General features: G+C 36.9%; 1 protein-coding gene across 4 annotated transcripts in view; it reads right to left on the minus strand.

The window, feature by feature from the left end:
• CDH6 (cadherin 6) overlaps nucleotides 1–15,087 on the minus strand; it is a 93,485-nt gene that overhangs the window by 3,577 nt on the left and 74,821 nt on the right. Inside the window, exon 14 of one of the 4 annotated variants that reach the window (XR_006221431.1) lies at nucleotides 11,443–11,478. The exons of the other annotated variants lie outside the window; for them this stretch is intronic. The gene's annotated coding sequence lies outside the window, so the exon portion shown is untranslated. Of the gene's footprint in view, nucleotides 1–11,442; nucleotides 11,479–15,087 lie in introns of those variants that run through there. 4 annotated transcript variants of the gene reach the window in all.

Consider the following 15,087-nt stretch of genomic DNA (forward strand, 5'->3'; position numbering starts at 1 on the left):
TGATTGTACTCCCAGGTGATATTTAGTTTCATCAAATACAATTTTACACCAATAAGAAATGCTTAAATATTTGTTTTTTTCATCATAATATTCCCTCTAATTCTATGAAAAGAATTAATAATTCAAACGAGAAAGGAGGGACACTAGTGATTTGGATTATTAGTCTATTTTAAAAATCTTACTATGGATGGGAAAAATACTTTTTGTAAACCTTTTTTCTTTCCTCAATCTATGCAAAATAATGCAAAGTAGAAGACTTTGAAATACTTAGAAGCATGATTCAATGTACCCAATTCTACAAATGGAAAGGTAGCCTATTAATTTCTCTTTGTGAGTTTGTTAACTTAAGCCACATAACAGACTAGTTAGAAAAGAATCTGTTACAGGTAAAATAGCTAGAGGTATCAAGTAATTTTTTCTTCTAACTGGTGAGAGTATATACAACCATTTTTAATGAACAATGCTGAGCCATTCCCAGCATGAAAATATTTAACAACACTTTCAGGATAAACAAGAATCCTACTCTCTTTTTATCTCTGACATAGCTTTCTAAAGAACTTTGCATGGAGCAGGTGCCTGACAAATGCTTTTAGAAGCAATTGAATAAATGGATACAGAAACAAAGAGAAGTTAGTACAAGAGTTTGCCAAAAGCAAAACCCACATTAAATGTCTTGGATGTTTGGGATGTGGAGAGTAAACTTAGAACAAAATACTTTTTGCATGTAAGAAGTTATCCATTTCATTAACGCTTGTTTGGAAAACCATTATTTTTATCTAAACCAGTGATTAAGAAAATCTTTTTTCCTGGCCTGAACTCTCTAGCGTTGTGCCTCAATTATTTCTCCTTGTCACACTCCCCAACAATAGACCCATAGACATAAGTAGTGATCTTCAGAAAACAATGTTTTCTTTTCACAAAGGGACCCAAATTCAGAAACAACATTAATCCCAAATCTTAAAAAAAAAAAACCCTACTTTTGAAATTTCAAAAAAGTGTTTTCGAAGCTGCTAGATGAGACTTTTTTTCTGTCAGCTTTGACTGTGCAGCATTTTTCCATGGTCCACACTAATATCCTGAACGTTCTGCTTGCTCAGCACCATTCTCCTCTCCATTATCATGTATTCAGAAGAGATGAGCGTTGCCTTTCAGTGTGTGTATAACACTTGTCCCCCAGGTATTCAACCTCTTTTCCCTTTATTAAGAGGCCCAGCTGCAATATTCAACATTAAAAAAAAATTAATGTCTTTTCCAGAGTCACCATCCAACACTGTACCCAGGGATTTCAAGGTCAATGTATGTGATAGCTCAACACTGAGCATCTTGACTGTGTGGGATCATTGCAAACATGAAAAAGATACTTTATGCACTAACTATTGGAAATGAATGTGAGTGTGAAAGCATGTAAAATTTAAGGCACAAAAGCTTAGGAAAATATTACAGTTGTCACACCTGATTACTTTTAGACAGAGCTTGATATTCCTGAAGAGTAGATATTAAAGAGTAACTCTTCTTCTTCAGAGATATAAAAATTCACTCATTCAGGTATTCAATAAATATTCATTGGGAGTCTACTGTGTACATAATGCGGCTGATACATTGATGGGTAACAAAGATGTATAACATATAGTATTGACCGTGCATACCATTTCCTAAAGGGCTTTACCAATGAAGCAGCAATAAAAAGGACTGATTATGTATTATAAATGGTGTCAAAAAGTATTCCTTATGTACCATAATAATATGACAGGGTATATCTTTAATAACCTTGCCCCCCCCCCCAAAGATACATTATATATTACTCGCCAATAACAAAGGAAAGTCTTAAAAAGACTCTTTTCTGATGGAAGTAGACGTAAACCAAATTTGAGTGAGGATAGAGAATCTGAGCACCAATGCTTTAAAAAAATTCCAGGTGAAATGAGATAAGCCTGACTTGATTATACAGGTCGTCTGTTTTCCAAGATAATCATATAGATTTAAAACAAAAGGAGTCAGTGCAGTGCAGCATTGGGATCCCAAGATTAGAAGGGGGGATCTTGACATTTTTAGGAAACTGCTCATTCTCTAAGGACCTAATGAATAGTTTTTGAAACTAAGGGAAAAAGAATAATCAAATAGGTTGTTTAAGAGATTCATTTAAAGGCTTTTTCTATGAAGAAACATGATCTTTCAAACCATGAAGTAGATTGTCAAGAGATTGAAACTTTAACACTGCTAAATATGTCACTGAATTGTTCTATAAAACACAGTATTACTATTTCCCTAAATTTTCTACGTAACTTACAAGTTTGATGGAAAGATGAATTGCTTTATATCACATTACATATTTTAGGCTATTGGAAAAAAGGAGATGGCTCAAATTTTAATCATGTCAGACTATAGAGACTGGAGCTCCTACAAATTCATGGTCTTAAACAACTCAGACCTTAATGCTACCTGGAAAGCCTTCTCTTTGTAGTCATCTCTTTCTCCTATTCTCTGCAGAAACTCCAGAAGCTCCTAACGCCAAATTTGTCATCTTCTCAGTACCTCACATCCTCACCATTATACTCTCTCACTGCCTAATTTCTGGAGAGTTGGCAAAGTTCAGGACCTCACATCCTTACCCAACAACCAGGCTAATGTCCCATCTCCATGGCAGTCACTGTATCCAAGGTCATCTACTACTTCTTTTTCTCTATGTCCATTGGTAACTTGTCAGTTCTTATTTTAGATAACCCCTGGGTAACATTTTATACTGTTGACCTTTCCATCTTTATTATAACCCTTTCCCTAAATTGGAAACACCAACTCCCCTGATTTCCTCCTCGTTCTTGAGAAAATATTTCTCAGCCTACATAGCAGGTTCTTTTTGGTTTTGTTTATCCTTTAATTGCTGGTGTTCTGACAGGTTTTGTGTTGTCCTTCTTCCCTTAACACTCTATAGACTTTCCCTGCACAATCTCATCCGTTCCTATATCTTGAAATTGTTATCTATATACAGCTGGCTCTCTAGGTTACATCCGTATCCCAGATTGCTTTTCTTAAACTTCAGATCTATATATTCAACTGCTGCTTGACTTCTCTTGAATGTCATGTGAATACCTTAAACTTAGCATGCTTAAATTGAACAGATTGCCTTTCTTCAAATCCTTTCCTTTTATGGGACCTTGTCTCTGATGGTGTTACAAGCCACATACATACTCAGTCCAGAAACATGTAGGGATGGCCCACAATCCAATCAGTCAGCAAAATCATTCTAAATATCTCCTGAGTTCATGGACATAAACATGAAATTATTGTTACCACTGGGTTAGTACCAGATATTTTCACTTCCTGTCTAAATGACCACACTAGCTTTCTCTTGTGTCTGCTTGCTTATAATTCCATCTCCCAAGACTTTCTCCACACTAGAGCCAGAAATATCTTTCAAAAGAAAATCTTACTACTCCCCTTTTCTAAGTCTTATCATGGGTTCCATCTTAGAATAAAGTACAAACTCTTTAAACGGTCTTATACTGCTCTTTATGACCTTGTCGCCACTCTCCTTGCCTTTCATATCTCAACATGCTTCTCCCTTGCACGATACTCCAATCACCCAACTTTTAAAGTTATCTAAATGTACCGTGGTCTGTGTCAATTTTGAGTCTTCTCATAGACTGTTCATTTCATTTGGCTGTTCTTCATCTCATTTCATGCTTGACTCTCTTTCACTGTTTAGGATAATCATTTATTCCTCTCAGAAGCCACGGTTTATAGTATCCATACCCCCCATACTTCTATGACAGCATTTGATTATGCCCGCTTATTTATCTTTTTTCTGCTATACTGTAAACCCCAAATTTTTGTTATGTTCGAAGTTGTAGTCCCAGATATCTATCACAATAAATATTCATTCATATTCACTGATTTAATGAACATAGGAAAAACACATTAAAACAAAAAACTTTAAGAAATGAAAGGAAGATAAATGATGGCAACTTACTTTGCAGAATGGAGTAGTTGAAGCCTAATTTCAAGCATGGGGAGGGGATCCAGTAAGAAGCAAGCTGATTCATAATAATCCATAATAATGTCAGGAATTAGGGGTGCCAGGAACCTCTGATTGTCTGAGTGTGGGGAGTGGCTGAAAACAGATTGACCGTGAATCTGTATCAGGAGCACGTAGACCCCAGATCCTCTTCCTACCCTGCATATCCAGGTGACTTTTCTTCACTTCTGTTTCCCTGCTTAGGAACAGCAGGTACAGTTGAGGGCAGCAGGAAGAGCTGTACCTCAAGATGGTTAAGTGAAAATCTATATTATGAACACTGGGATCCTCCCAATTCCTTCTCCCATGTAAAGCTCTCCTAATATTGGCAACCAGGCTTGGACCCCCAGGGAGGAGATTGGAGGTATCCTCTCAGTGGAAATTGACCCAAGACAAAAGATTTACAAATGCTCCAGTGAAATCATCAGTTTCCTCCATTGTGGTGAGGCCCACCAATGGACACAGAGAGCTTCTCCTTAGCTTTTCAGGACCTCACTATTAAGTATGAAAAGACAGCTAGCAACCACTAGACATTTGAGGAAGATTTTTCATGTGGAAGAAAAAGACCAAAGCAAACACTGAAGAGAAATTTATAAAAACATAGAGATAAGCAGCGGAGAGCAGAAGAAAATGTTTTAAAAAATTATTCATGACATCAGAGAGATGGAGAATTTCTGGAGTGATATTGCAAGCAACAGAAAAGTACTAGAGATTACATGGTTGAAAGGAATTTAAGAATTGTGTCAGGAAGTTTGTGACTGAATTATGATAGGTGTGTACAAAGCTAAGCAAATTATTTAAAGAGAGGTAATTATGATTTTCAGGAAAAAATTAAGTTGAATGAGAAAGTTAAGTTATAGTACAGTATAAGGCTCAACTGTGAGCATATACACATAGGGTAAATGTAAACTCTTAATTACCAGCTGTGCTGTAACTATATTGGATGGATGGTGAAGTGAGCATCTGTGTGTATGCGTGCACGCGTGAGACCGCATGTGTGTACGCATTGAGGGTGTTGCAGTAAATCTACATATTTTACTCTCCATAGCAGGAAGTCAATGAACAATTTTCAAAACTGGAAACCCAAGAAATAATATCTTTACTTTGAACTATCTGAAGTTGTTGATACTAACCACTTTTTAGCCACTAAATGACCATTTCTTATGATTCAACCTAATATGAGCATTATTTAGAAATGTGGAAGTAAACCCTAGAAGAGCTATCTGGAGAAGTTGAAGGGGGTTACCTCTGGGTAAGGGAATGGTATTGAGTGGGTAAGTTTTGCTGTAAGCTTTATTTATAGAACTATTGGGCATTGTAGACAACATACATATATTAGTTTAATAATAATTAAAATTAATAAAATAATGAATAGGTGGCTTACTTCCAAATTACCTAAGTGAAAAGACCCAACTTTAGTTCCAGGAATGACTAAGAGCAGTAATTGATCTGATTATGCTCACCTTTTCTCCTTTAAGGATTTTTACCTTTTAAAAAGTGACTATTAGGAGAGCTTTCTCTGAAAAGACAAAAATAGCTGTTCTAATAGCTCCTTTAGAACTTTAATTGGAAGTTTGGTTGTGTCTTCTTCCAATTAAGCTAATTGAAGTGGTACTCTGATTGGGCCCTGGGAGAGGAGGCGCTTCCCAGCTGAGGCTCATAGAATAACAGCTGACTTTAAGAAGAGAGAAATAGAAGCAAATGCTTAGGTGAATCAACTCTAGAGGGATTTCAATTATTTACCTATTGACTGACACATGCAGGGAAAGTAGCCAGAAAAGTTCTGAAAAAAAAAAAAAAAAAAAAAAAAAGAAAAACGGTGGGGGAGTGGAGAGTTTACCTGAAGTTTTAAATAGATATGTATAAACTACTCCTGCTTTTTTAACTGGAAACTTGCACACTTTTCTATGGAGGGCACCTGTGTTACTTCCTTTATCATTTGCCAAAAAGCTTTACGTCCAGTAGGTAAAGGAAAATTGGAAGGCATGTGCAAGAGTAGTAGAACTTACATCTCTCCTCATCCCTTCCAGAGCCTTCTTTGCTAGTCAAACTAATCTACCCCCAGTTCCTCAAGTATGCCTTCGCCTTTACTGCTTCAATAGCTTCACATCTGTCTTGAATTCTGGTGTGTGTAAAAATCACTGGGAAACTTGCCGTAAATGCAGATTCCCAAATCCTGTCTTCACTTTAGGATGTCTTTGAACGTATTAGGCATAATACACACAGTACCCATTTGCTCTCAGATGAGCTACAGTCCAAAAAAGCCTAAATTTTAAAAAGGGGCCTTCAAAATACAGAAGGAAAGTTGCAAAAAAAAATATCTCAATAGAAGTCTAATGGCGTATATGACAATATTACATAAACTAGTAAATTGCAACCTGATTAATGTCTCTAAGGTGAAGTATGGGTACATTTAAATATGTTTAATAAAATGAAGATGGAGTTTCCAACGTTTGGAATGTCCTGTGGCCTGTGGAGTACATCAAATCGCCCTCACTGTTTCTGGAGCTGGACTGGACTTTGCTGTAGGCACTAGTGTTCCCAGCTCAAGTCTTAATGCTCGGTCTTAGTGCTGGAATCAGTCTGTCTCTCAACCTTTCTCACCTGAGAGCTGTTATTTGAATTTTGGTGTCATTTTGCCAAATTCTTTTAAGGTAGATATATTACTTTGGATCCAAAAGGAACTAAACAGTCTGGATGTATCATGTTTTTTGTTTCCAACATAAATTATTTGTTAAATACGTATTCAATTGTGATTTAATTTTTGTAACTTTGCAAGATTTTTCATGTAAATGTATTCACAAATCCAAAAACACTTTGTTGTGATCTTCTTGATTTATGATAAAGAAAAAAATATATTTTACTTATAAAGTAGATACTAACGTTCTCATCACATAGATGTTCAGAAATCATTGAAGACTGGTTCAATCTTACCATACTATTTAATATATTTTAATACTATAAAGGAATAATTTTTGTAATGTTTGAGACAGTAAAGGAAAAGAAAACACCATTATAAATTAGCATTAAATTTGAGACATTGACATTCTGAGGTAACATTCAGCTCTTTCTGAATCTCTGCTGAAGTCGTAAGTCAGGAGAGAATCAGGTGTCTTTCTTAAGCTTTTGATCCTGACCTTCTGAGAATGAGAAATAATGACAATAACATAAAGACACTTCTGATCAATAAACTTTAGCCTTCCCATTTTGTGAAGGGTGGGAGAACAGACAGGGAGGGCTAAGAGAATTACGCTGTGTTTTGTTTTGTTTTGTTTTGTTTTGTTTTGTTTTGTTTTGTTTTGTTTTGTGTTTTTCCTGGAATCCATTCACACTTCCCAGCTCCCTGAGCAGGTTAGCTTTAAGCTCTGACTGCCTCCTCTTCTGGCTACCCCAACTCTTTATGTCATCTTAGACTCTTAGAAATTCACTATAATATGAGGGAGGGCTTGTGGAAAGAAACCCCAAATGACTAATGTTGACTTCCTGTTGCTCACAGGATTAAGGTCCAAAACAGAAATTAAGCTCAGTTATAGAAAAATGTGGAAAATGCATTACTTGTAGTTTATGAGCAAAGATTTGTAGCTCCTGCTTTGCCACACAGACACCACCTCACTGGGCAGCTGGGTTTTCTGGGGATTTCACAGCCACCATGTTACTGGGTAGGGTGCCAGGAGTTAATGGGTGCTTGTGGACAGAGCAAGTCTCCCTCCTTCCTCCACAGCTCCTGATTCAGTTATGAAATCTGAATTGCTTAAGGAGCAACAGGATGTCCTCATTCCTTGCCTTTTCCCTCTCCTGTTATAGGGCATTGCTACCCAGCAGAGGGCTTACCACAATTTGATGTCTGAACTATCGATATTGTCAAGATTATTATCACATAAACAACTAAAGCTTTTGCTGTCTTGGGTGGAAGTTTATGTTTCTTGGGAATACTTTTCTTTGGGAACACTGTTCTAATTTTATCATTGAAATCAGTTGGATAACTGGGGTCAATAGGCAGATTTTTGCTTTTCAGGCTTTTTTTTTTTTTTTTTCATAGAGCATTTAGACTGATCTTACAGATAGGAATGTCTTTGAGGCTGCAGCCCTCAGCAGAGTCCAACCTCATCTGAATTTGTAGAAAGGAGAAAAGAATCCTTTTTCCCTCCCAATAAATATTTCTCTCACACAGATGAGATGGGACTACGCATACAAAGAAGAAAATGTAGGGTTCAGTGGTAGTCTTGCAGCACCTGGGTTAAAAGAAGTGATTTTAGTTCTAATTCCTGTGATGGGACCTCAGGACAAATGACCCCACTTTGTTTGTTTGTGTAATGGGAATAGTATAGCCTATTGTGCAGGGTTTTTGTGGGAGTTATATTAAGTCATGTATATAATAGTTTTTTCTAAAGTGCTATATAAAAGTAAGGCACTATTATCAGGCAGCTAAGCAAAGTTAAAAGCTTTAATAAAACCTATCCTTTACTGACTATAAGGAGACATTTTCTTACCAATGTGCAAACAAGACATATTTGCCATTAAAAGTTTAGTTTTTGAGACTAAATGGCTCAGGAAGCAATAAAGATGATCTAATATGTCAAGAAAGACATTTAAGAAAAGGAATAAGTATATCATAGACAGAAGTAGGAGACAATCTACTTCTTTTAAAGAGCCATATCTATTCATAGCATATTTAGAAAAGTATTGAATTCAGGAATATGAGACCTAGAAAAGTGATCTAAAGAATCAGGATGTCATTCAGTACACAAAATGTTTAGTCAGGCAAACCAAGATTAATAATGCGAGATTACAACCATGGCAGTCCTTGAGAGAAGGGTATGTGTAGAGCAGGGAGTGTCTCTTATCTTTTTACCCCTGTATCCCTATCACCTTCGTTGGTGCTAGGCCTATCACAGGTTCTCATGTGACTTTTGCAGAATGAATGCAGAGGTTCAGGAGTATTGCTGAGGGGAGATGCACCCCCCTCCCCAAGCTGAAATTAATCAACAAAGAGATACATGCTTGTTGGTTCAGATTTATGAAATAAAGATGTAGGCTAATTATAATGGCAGGCTGAGCCTTTTAGCTTCCTTAATTATTCCAAATTTTTCACAATCTGAGGATCAGAATGCTCTTCCCAAATGTCAGTGGTGGGTAGTCAACAAAACTTAAAATGAAAGAATATAAGTCTTGGAGTGCCTGGGTGGCTCATTCGGTTAAGCATCCGACTTTGGCTCAGGTCATGATCCCATGGTTTGTGAGTTTGAGCCCCGCATTGGGCTCTGTGCTGACAGCTTGGAACCTTGAGCCTGCTTCAGATTCTGTGTCTCCCCCTCTCTCTCTGCTGCTTCCCTGCTCCCATTCTCTCTCTCTCTCTCTTTGCCTCTCTCTCTCTCTCTGTCTCCCTCTCTCTCAAAAATAAATTAAAAACATTTTAAAAAAAAGAAAGAAAAAAGAAAAATATGTCTTCCACTGGAGAACTTAATCTCTTAGGTTGGAGATAGCAAATAGGTCCATATTATTCTATTGTTGATGGCCACTAGGGCATTCCTGTTAGGGATTCTAAGGCTACATCTGGGAGATCTATGAGTCAATTAATTAGAAATATCCACTATGGGCACTGAAGTCAGCAATAGCAGACTAATAGCTTTTGGAGGGGTTTCCAGGGGCAACTGGGTGGCTCAGTCAGTTAAGCATCTGATTCTTGATTTTGGCCCAGGTCATGATCTCATGGTTCATGAAATTGAGCCCCATGTCCTGCTCTTGTGCTGACAGCATGGAGCCTGCTTGGACTTCTCTCTTTGTCCTCTCTCTGCCCCTCCCTTGCTCTCTGTTTCTCTCAAAATAAATAAATAAATAAATAAATAAATAAATAAACAAACAAACAAACATTTAAAATAATAAAGAGGTTTTCAAAATGAAGTTTCAATTTGTGGATGATTTCCTATTAGTGCTTTTGATAACAACCCCATGATTATTATGGGATGTGGCTTATTATGATGACTGAAACTGGAGGGAATTGGGAATGATATTGCAAGATTGACAGACATTGAACCTATAAGTGGCAGATACATATTAAGTATATCTTACATGTAAGTTACACTCACCAGAGTGTTATCACCAGGAACACAAGTCTTTGCCTGTCTACATCTCCCAGCCTCTGTCCAATTAGTTTGGGGCCGTATGACTGAGTTCTGGCCAATGAGATATGAGTAGAAACGATATAGGCCATGTCTAGGCCCTGCCCCCCTAGAGACATCTCATATGATCATTCAGCAAACTTTCCTCCCTGGCCACTTTAAACGTTAGGGGCAGGATGCTCCAAATGGCATACCTACAAGAAGGAGAAAGGCTCACCACCACCCCGAACACCGTAAGAGTGAGACAAACTTTATGGAGACTTTGGATTTTGTCTGTTACAGCAGCTAGAGTGAATTACTCTAATACATACTAGTAACTATTATGGGAAGTGGTTTGTTTTGGTGATGGGAAATGGCTTAGACTGTCTAAACGTTTGCAGGAATCTGCTTCCTGAACTGGGTCCTTGCGACAGCACACTGCCCTTCCTGCCTATGTTACCTTTAGGTCAAGGTAGTTTCCCAGATCCTGCAGACCCCGCTTGCCTTGGGGTCATGAAGATCTGGGGGCACAGGGGAGAGGCTTAGCTCTAGTACACCGTGCATACTACTGTGCAACATACATGCCCTTCAAAAATGTGTGTTTCTAATACCATCATTCCTTTCCATGGGTTTCTATTTCCCACCAATAACGTTAAACCACATGGCAAAAAAAATCACAAAAAATCACAAGACCAGCTGCTATGGTATTAATGATCCTCCGTGTGCTGGCACCATGTGAATTTTCCCAGCATGGTCTCCTTCAGGGAGTCTCAGCTGAGATCAATGGCATTGCTTAAACATCCCTCTTTTCTTTCTTTCCCCTGCTATTCGTTTTGGTTTCTTATCTCCGTTTATCTCAGTACTACTAATTCCTAAACCTCCCACACACTCCTCCAGCCAGGCAGAAACAGTTTCTCCTTCCAGTGAACACTTGTATCTCTACCTCTCTGAAGACACCTTCCTGCCACCTTCAGGTGGATACTATACTTTTGAGTTTATGGCAGCCCTTCCTCCTGGACCATGAGCTTCTGGAGAGAAGGGAAAATATATTTATTTGGCTTACTGTCGAATATTTCATAGCACACAGTGGACTGCCTACTACTGAACAAATGAATGAATAAATGAAAATCTCCTTTGCAAAGCTATGAATTCTCTCAGCTGAAAAAATTATGAAACAGCATCTGTAGAAATAGGAGGCAGCTTAAAAAAGAACCAGCATATGAAATATTATAGCTCTGAATACGCTAATAACATTTTATTTACTCATAGTATCAGAATGGTGGAAGGATTTTATCCTTATTTCCCTCTGGTCTGGCTCTTGCTTTTTCTTGCTCTTTTTTAAATCAGAGATCCATAGACATTTCTTTTCTATGGGAGTGAAATAAAGGATGGAGAGTTGGGATGGGCAAAAATATAGAACTGTCTTTTTTTATCTAAAGCAATTACCAGGAGGATAAACAGCTTTCTTCTTAATACAGCAATTCCATAAATAACAGTAGAATTCTTGATGCCCCAGCAGTAAGGAGTCTGCAGGGCAGTACCAATGATGTATAATGCTGGCTGGGAGAAACTATTGTTTACAAGCTAATTATCGTATAACAAGTTGGCTTTACTTAACTATTTGAGAGGTTCAAACAGCAGATTTAGAAAGATATAAAGTGTGTAACAGCATGTACATTGTTTTGAGATCTCTGATTAAAAACAATAGGTTGAGAGAATTGAAAAAAAACAAGTTAGAAAAAAACAGTTTATTAAGTAATATCATATAAATAACTTGTTACAAAAATTGATTTGCAAAAGGCATATTTACTCTGTGAGAAATCACTTTTTAAATTGCATTCTTTTCAAATGTATACGTCTAAGAAAACAAAGGAAAATAAAAGAAGCCATTTCAAGGAGCGTGTTTTTGCCATTTGACTACAACAAAAGGCGCGGCCACACTGAGCTGTAAGGTCATTGTCTTACCTCTCCTTCCAACACAGGAAACTTTCTCATGTAAACTGTGAAGTTATGAAAATATCCCCAGCTAGAAATGTGGATGAAAGCTGAGCAGGGGTTGTTTCCATCAGGTGTTCTCATTGCCAGAGACCAATGATACTGAGAAAAGCCATCTGACTGAGCATCCCAGCCAGCAAATCTTCAAGGGTGGCATCAGCTTCAATTTATACTTGGGAGTATTTTTAATTAAAAACAATCAATACCAAAAAGCTTTTATTTTCTGGATTTAAAATCACAAATCACAGTAGGAGAATGCCAAATCGCCTTAGCTTGGTACTACTGAGGACGCACGTAGTATTTATTATAAGGCCTATTCTTAGGCAGTTTACTTTCAAAGCAATGAAAATAATCACAAACAAAACAATATGGTGGTTTTGAAGCGTTCCTATGTTTCTTTCGAGCAGACAAGTTGGTTTGCTACACAGCATTCGCCCTGAATGTCTAGTAGTTCTATACATTTGATTCCTTAATAAACACTAAACTAATAGATCATAGAAAACTAAAAGCTTATAGAAGGTGCCTCTAGACATATTTACATAAATAACACTGTCTTGCAAGAAAGACCAAGATCTCATTATAGCGGAATGCTTTTTCCACAACGCTGGGTCCATGCCTCATTTGTCAGATTAACCCCATTTGAAGAGAAATTTGAGTTTGTGGTCCATGGGTTTAAAAAAAAAATGGAATTAAGCAACTTGTAAAAGCTCTTTTGAAATTAATCTAATAACCCAGTGGCTCTCAGGCTAAGTGCCTCGGTCCTGTCTGAAATACAGTGGGTAATAGGCTTTGTTTCCATTTGACCTCCTTTTGACACTTTCATCTATCGGACTAACATTCCCCCCAAATTAAAAAATGAAAATGCATCATAAATAAGGTATTACAAAATGCGGAGTAGATTAAAGGTTGTCTCAGTAATGCTTAAATTAAATTGACGATGCAGAGACCATAAACTTCTGGCTTTAAAAATGAGCTATTTCTTTATTAACTTTTAACAAGTGTGCGAGTCAACGTATTTCCTTTATAAGAGGGTATTCCTCTGCACACTGAATACGGTCAGGGTCTGATATTTTTTAGTAGAGAGAATTACCCCTTTAGAAAACTATTCCATAAAGATGCCAAAGGGAGATTAAAAATGCTGCAAACCTAATAGTCACTGAACTTTTAAGGAGACCATTCTGTAATTCTGTATTCTCTGGAAAAGAAAGCTGTTTGTTAGACTTGAGAAAATAGTTCATCTTCCTGAAGATCCATGTACTAAGTCTTAATCTTTCTACTCTTATAACCTGATAAAGGAGGCTGGGTTTTAGTGTTAAATATAAATGCTTGGCTGTGTCAAGCATTGGCCCTGTCACAATTCAAAAAAAAGACTTCATCTAGAGAAAAACATAAAGAATAAAATTACTCTAAAATGATCCTTTTTAGAGGATACCTTTCAAAATAGTGGGGAATCATGACTTTCTAGAGCGTTCTTCCAAAGTAATTATATTGCTTCAAAACTAGGGAGTAGGGTAAGATAATTTATTCGGTGGTTTGGTTCCTAGGGAAAATTAATTTAGGTGTGTCTGATGTAAATATTTAGTTTGGGCCCAAGAATCAACTCTGTTCTTCCCTTTCATCTATATACTTTTGTGGTCCTCAAGTTTATAGAATTGAGGAATTCTTAACTCATAGTTTATATATTATTATCTTCAGTGAAATACTGATTTCAAGGCAAAGCATTTGATGTAAGGTTCGCTTAGCAAATCAGGACATCTAATATTGACGTACTTAAAAATGAAAGTAATGGAAACATTCTAAAGTTAACTTGGATTCACAAAATTTGGATGCTTCCAAGATAGAGATTCAACTTTTAAGAAATTTTTGTACAACTTTTTGGAGCTGAAAATGAACACTAAGCCAATTTTTTTTTTTTTTAATGAGTTAAAATTGAATCACCAGGTTTTGTTCCATTTGAAAATGGAGTCAATTTGTATCTGAAACTCCTTTTATGCAACTGAACTATAAGGCTAAAAAGCTCTGTAAAAAAACATTTATTCACTGTGCCTAGAATCCCTCACTTATGATTCCATGGAACTGTCTCTTCCCCCATTTGATTTCATTTTTTATTTTGGGACAAATGTTTAGGCCTTTCAGCAGAAAGTGGCCATGAAGTGATGGGGTTGTAAACTTATGCACAGCAGCTTAACATTTTAAAAATTCCAGCTTATTTTAGGGAACATCTTAGTGGTTTGAAGAAACTCTTCCCTTTGAATGGAGGGGAAAAATTTTTCAGACGGGCCTCAATGTCCTTAAAGCAATCCATAAAAGTCATCTGCTTATAATGAATGAATTGTAGTTTCTCAGTGACCAAAGCAAATATTAAATTTTACCTCTTCCCATTTTCCTGCCATCTTTCTTTCACTAACATCTACTATCAGGAAAGAGACTTTCTGAAAACTGAGCTGAAAACTAATTTTTTTTTCCTCCAGTAATCATTTATGTTCACTGGGATCCTTGACCCGGTATCCTGGTGGGAAGGAAGAGAGACACACACAGAATGATGGAAGTATGGCTCTCATTATTTCCATGACATCAGAGAGTATTAATTTTCAGAGAACACTTACAGGACCCTAATACTAAAATATTCAGCTCTAGTCTTAAATTATCCAATTTCTTAGAGAGTCACTTCATCATCAGGTTTTATGGTAAGAGATTAAGCAGTTATTTCAATATTTAGTCATATTCACTTGTTCTTGGTTCACTGTACCATCTTCAAGGTGGGATAATATACCTGCCAATTACATCTCAAACATTCCACTACAGAACTACTTACTTTCACTTATGAGGAGAGAATAAACCTTACCGTTAAACATTGGAAGTTGCTAGCGTCAACCCTCAGACATTCCAATTAACCCAAAAGTTCAAAAGGAAGACTTCTGATGATAACTTTCTTTTTTACAGGACTATCTTTCTTGATACAATTTATTACATGACATGAAA

Source organism: Panthera tigris, chromosome A1 (genome assembly GCF_018350195.1).
Source record: "Panthera tigris isolate Pti1 chromosome A1, P.tigris_Pti1_mat1.1, whole genome shotgun sequence".
Lineage (NCBI taxonomy): Eukaryota > Metazoa > Chordata > Mammalia > Carnivora > Felidae > Panthera > Panthera tigris.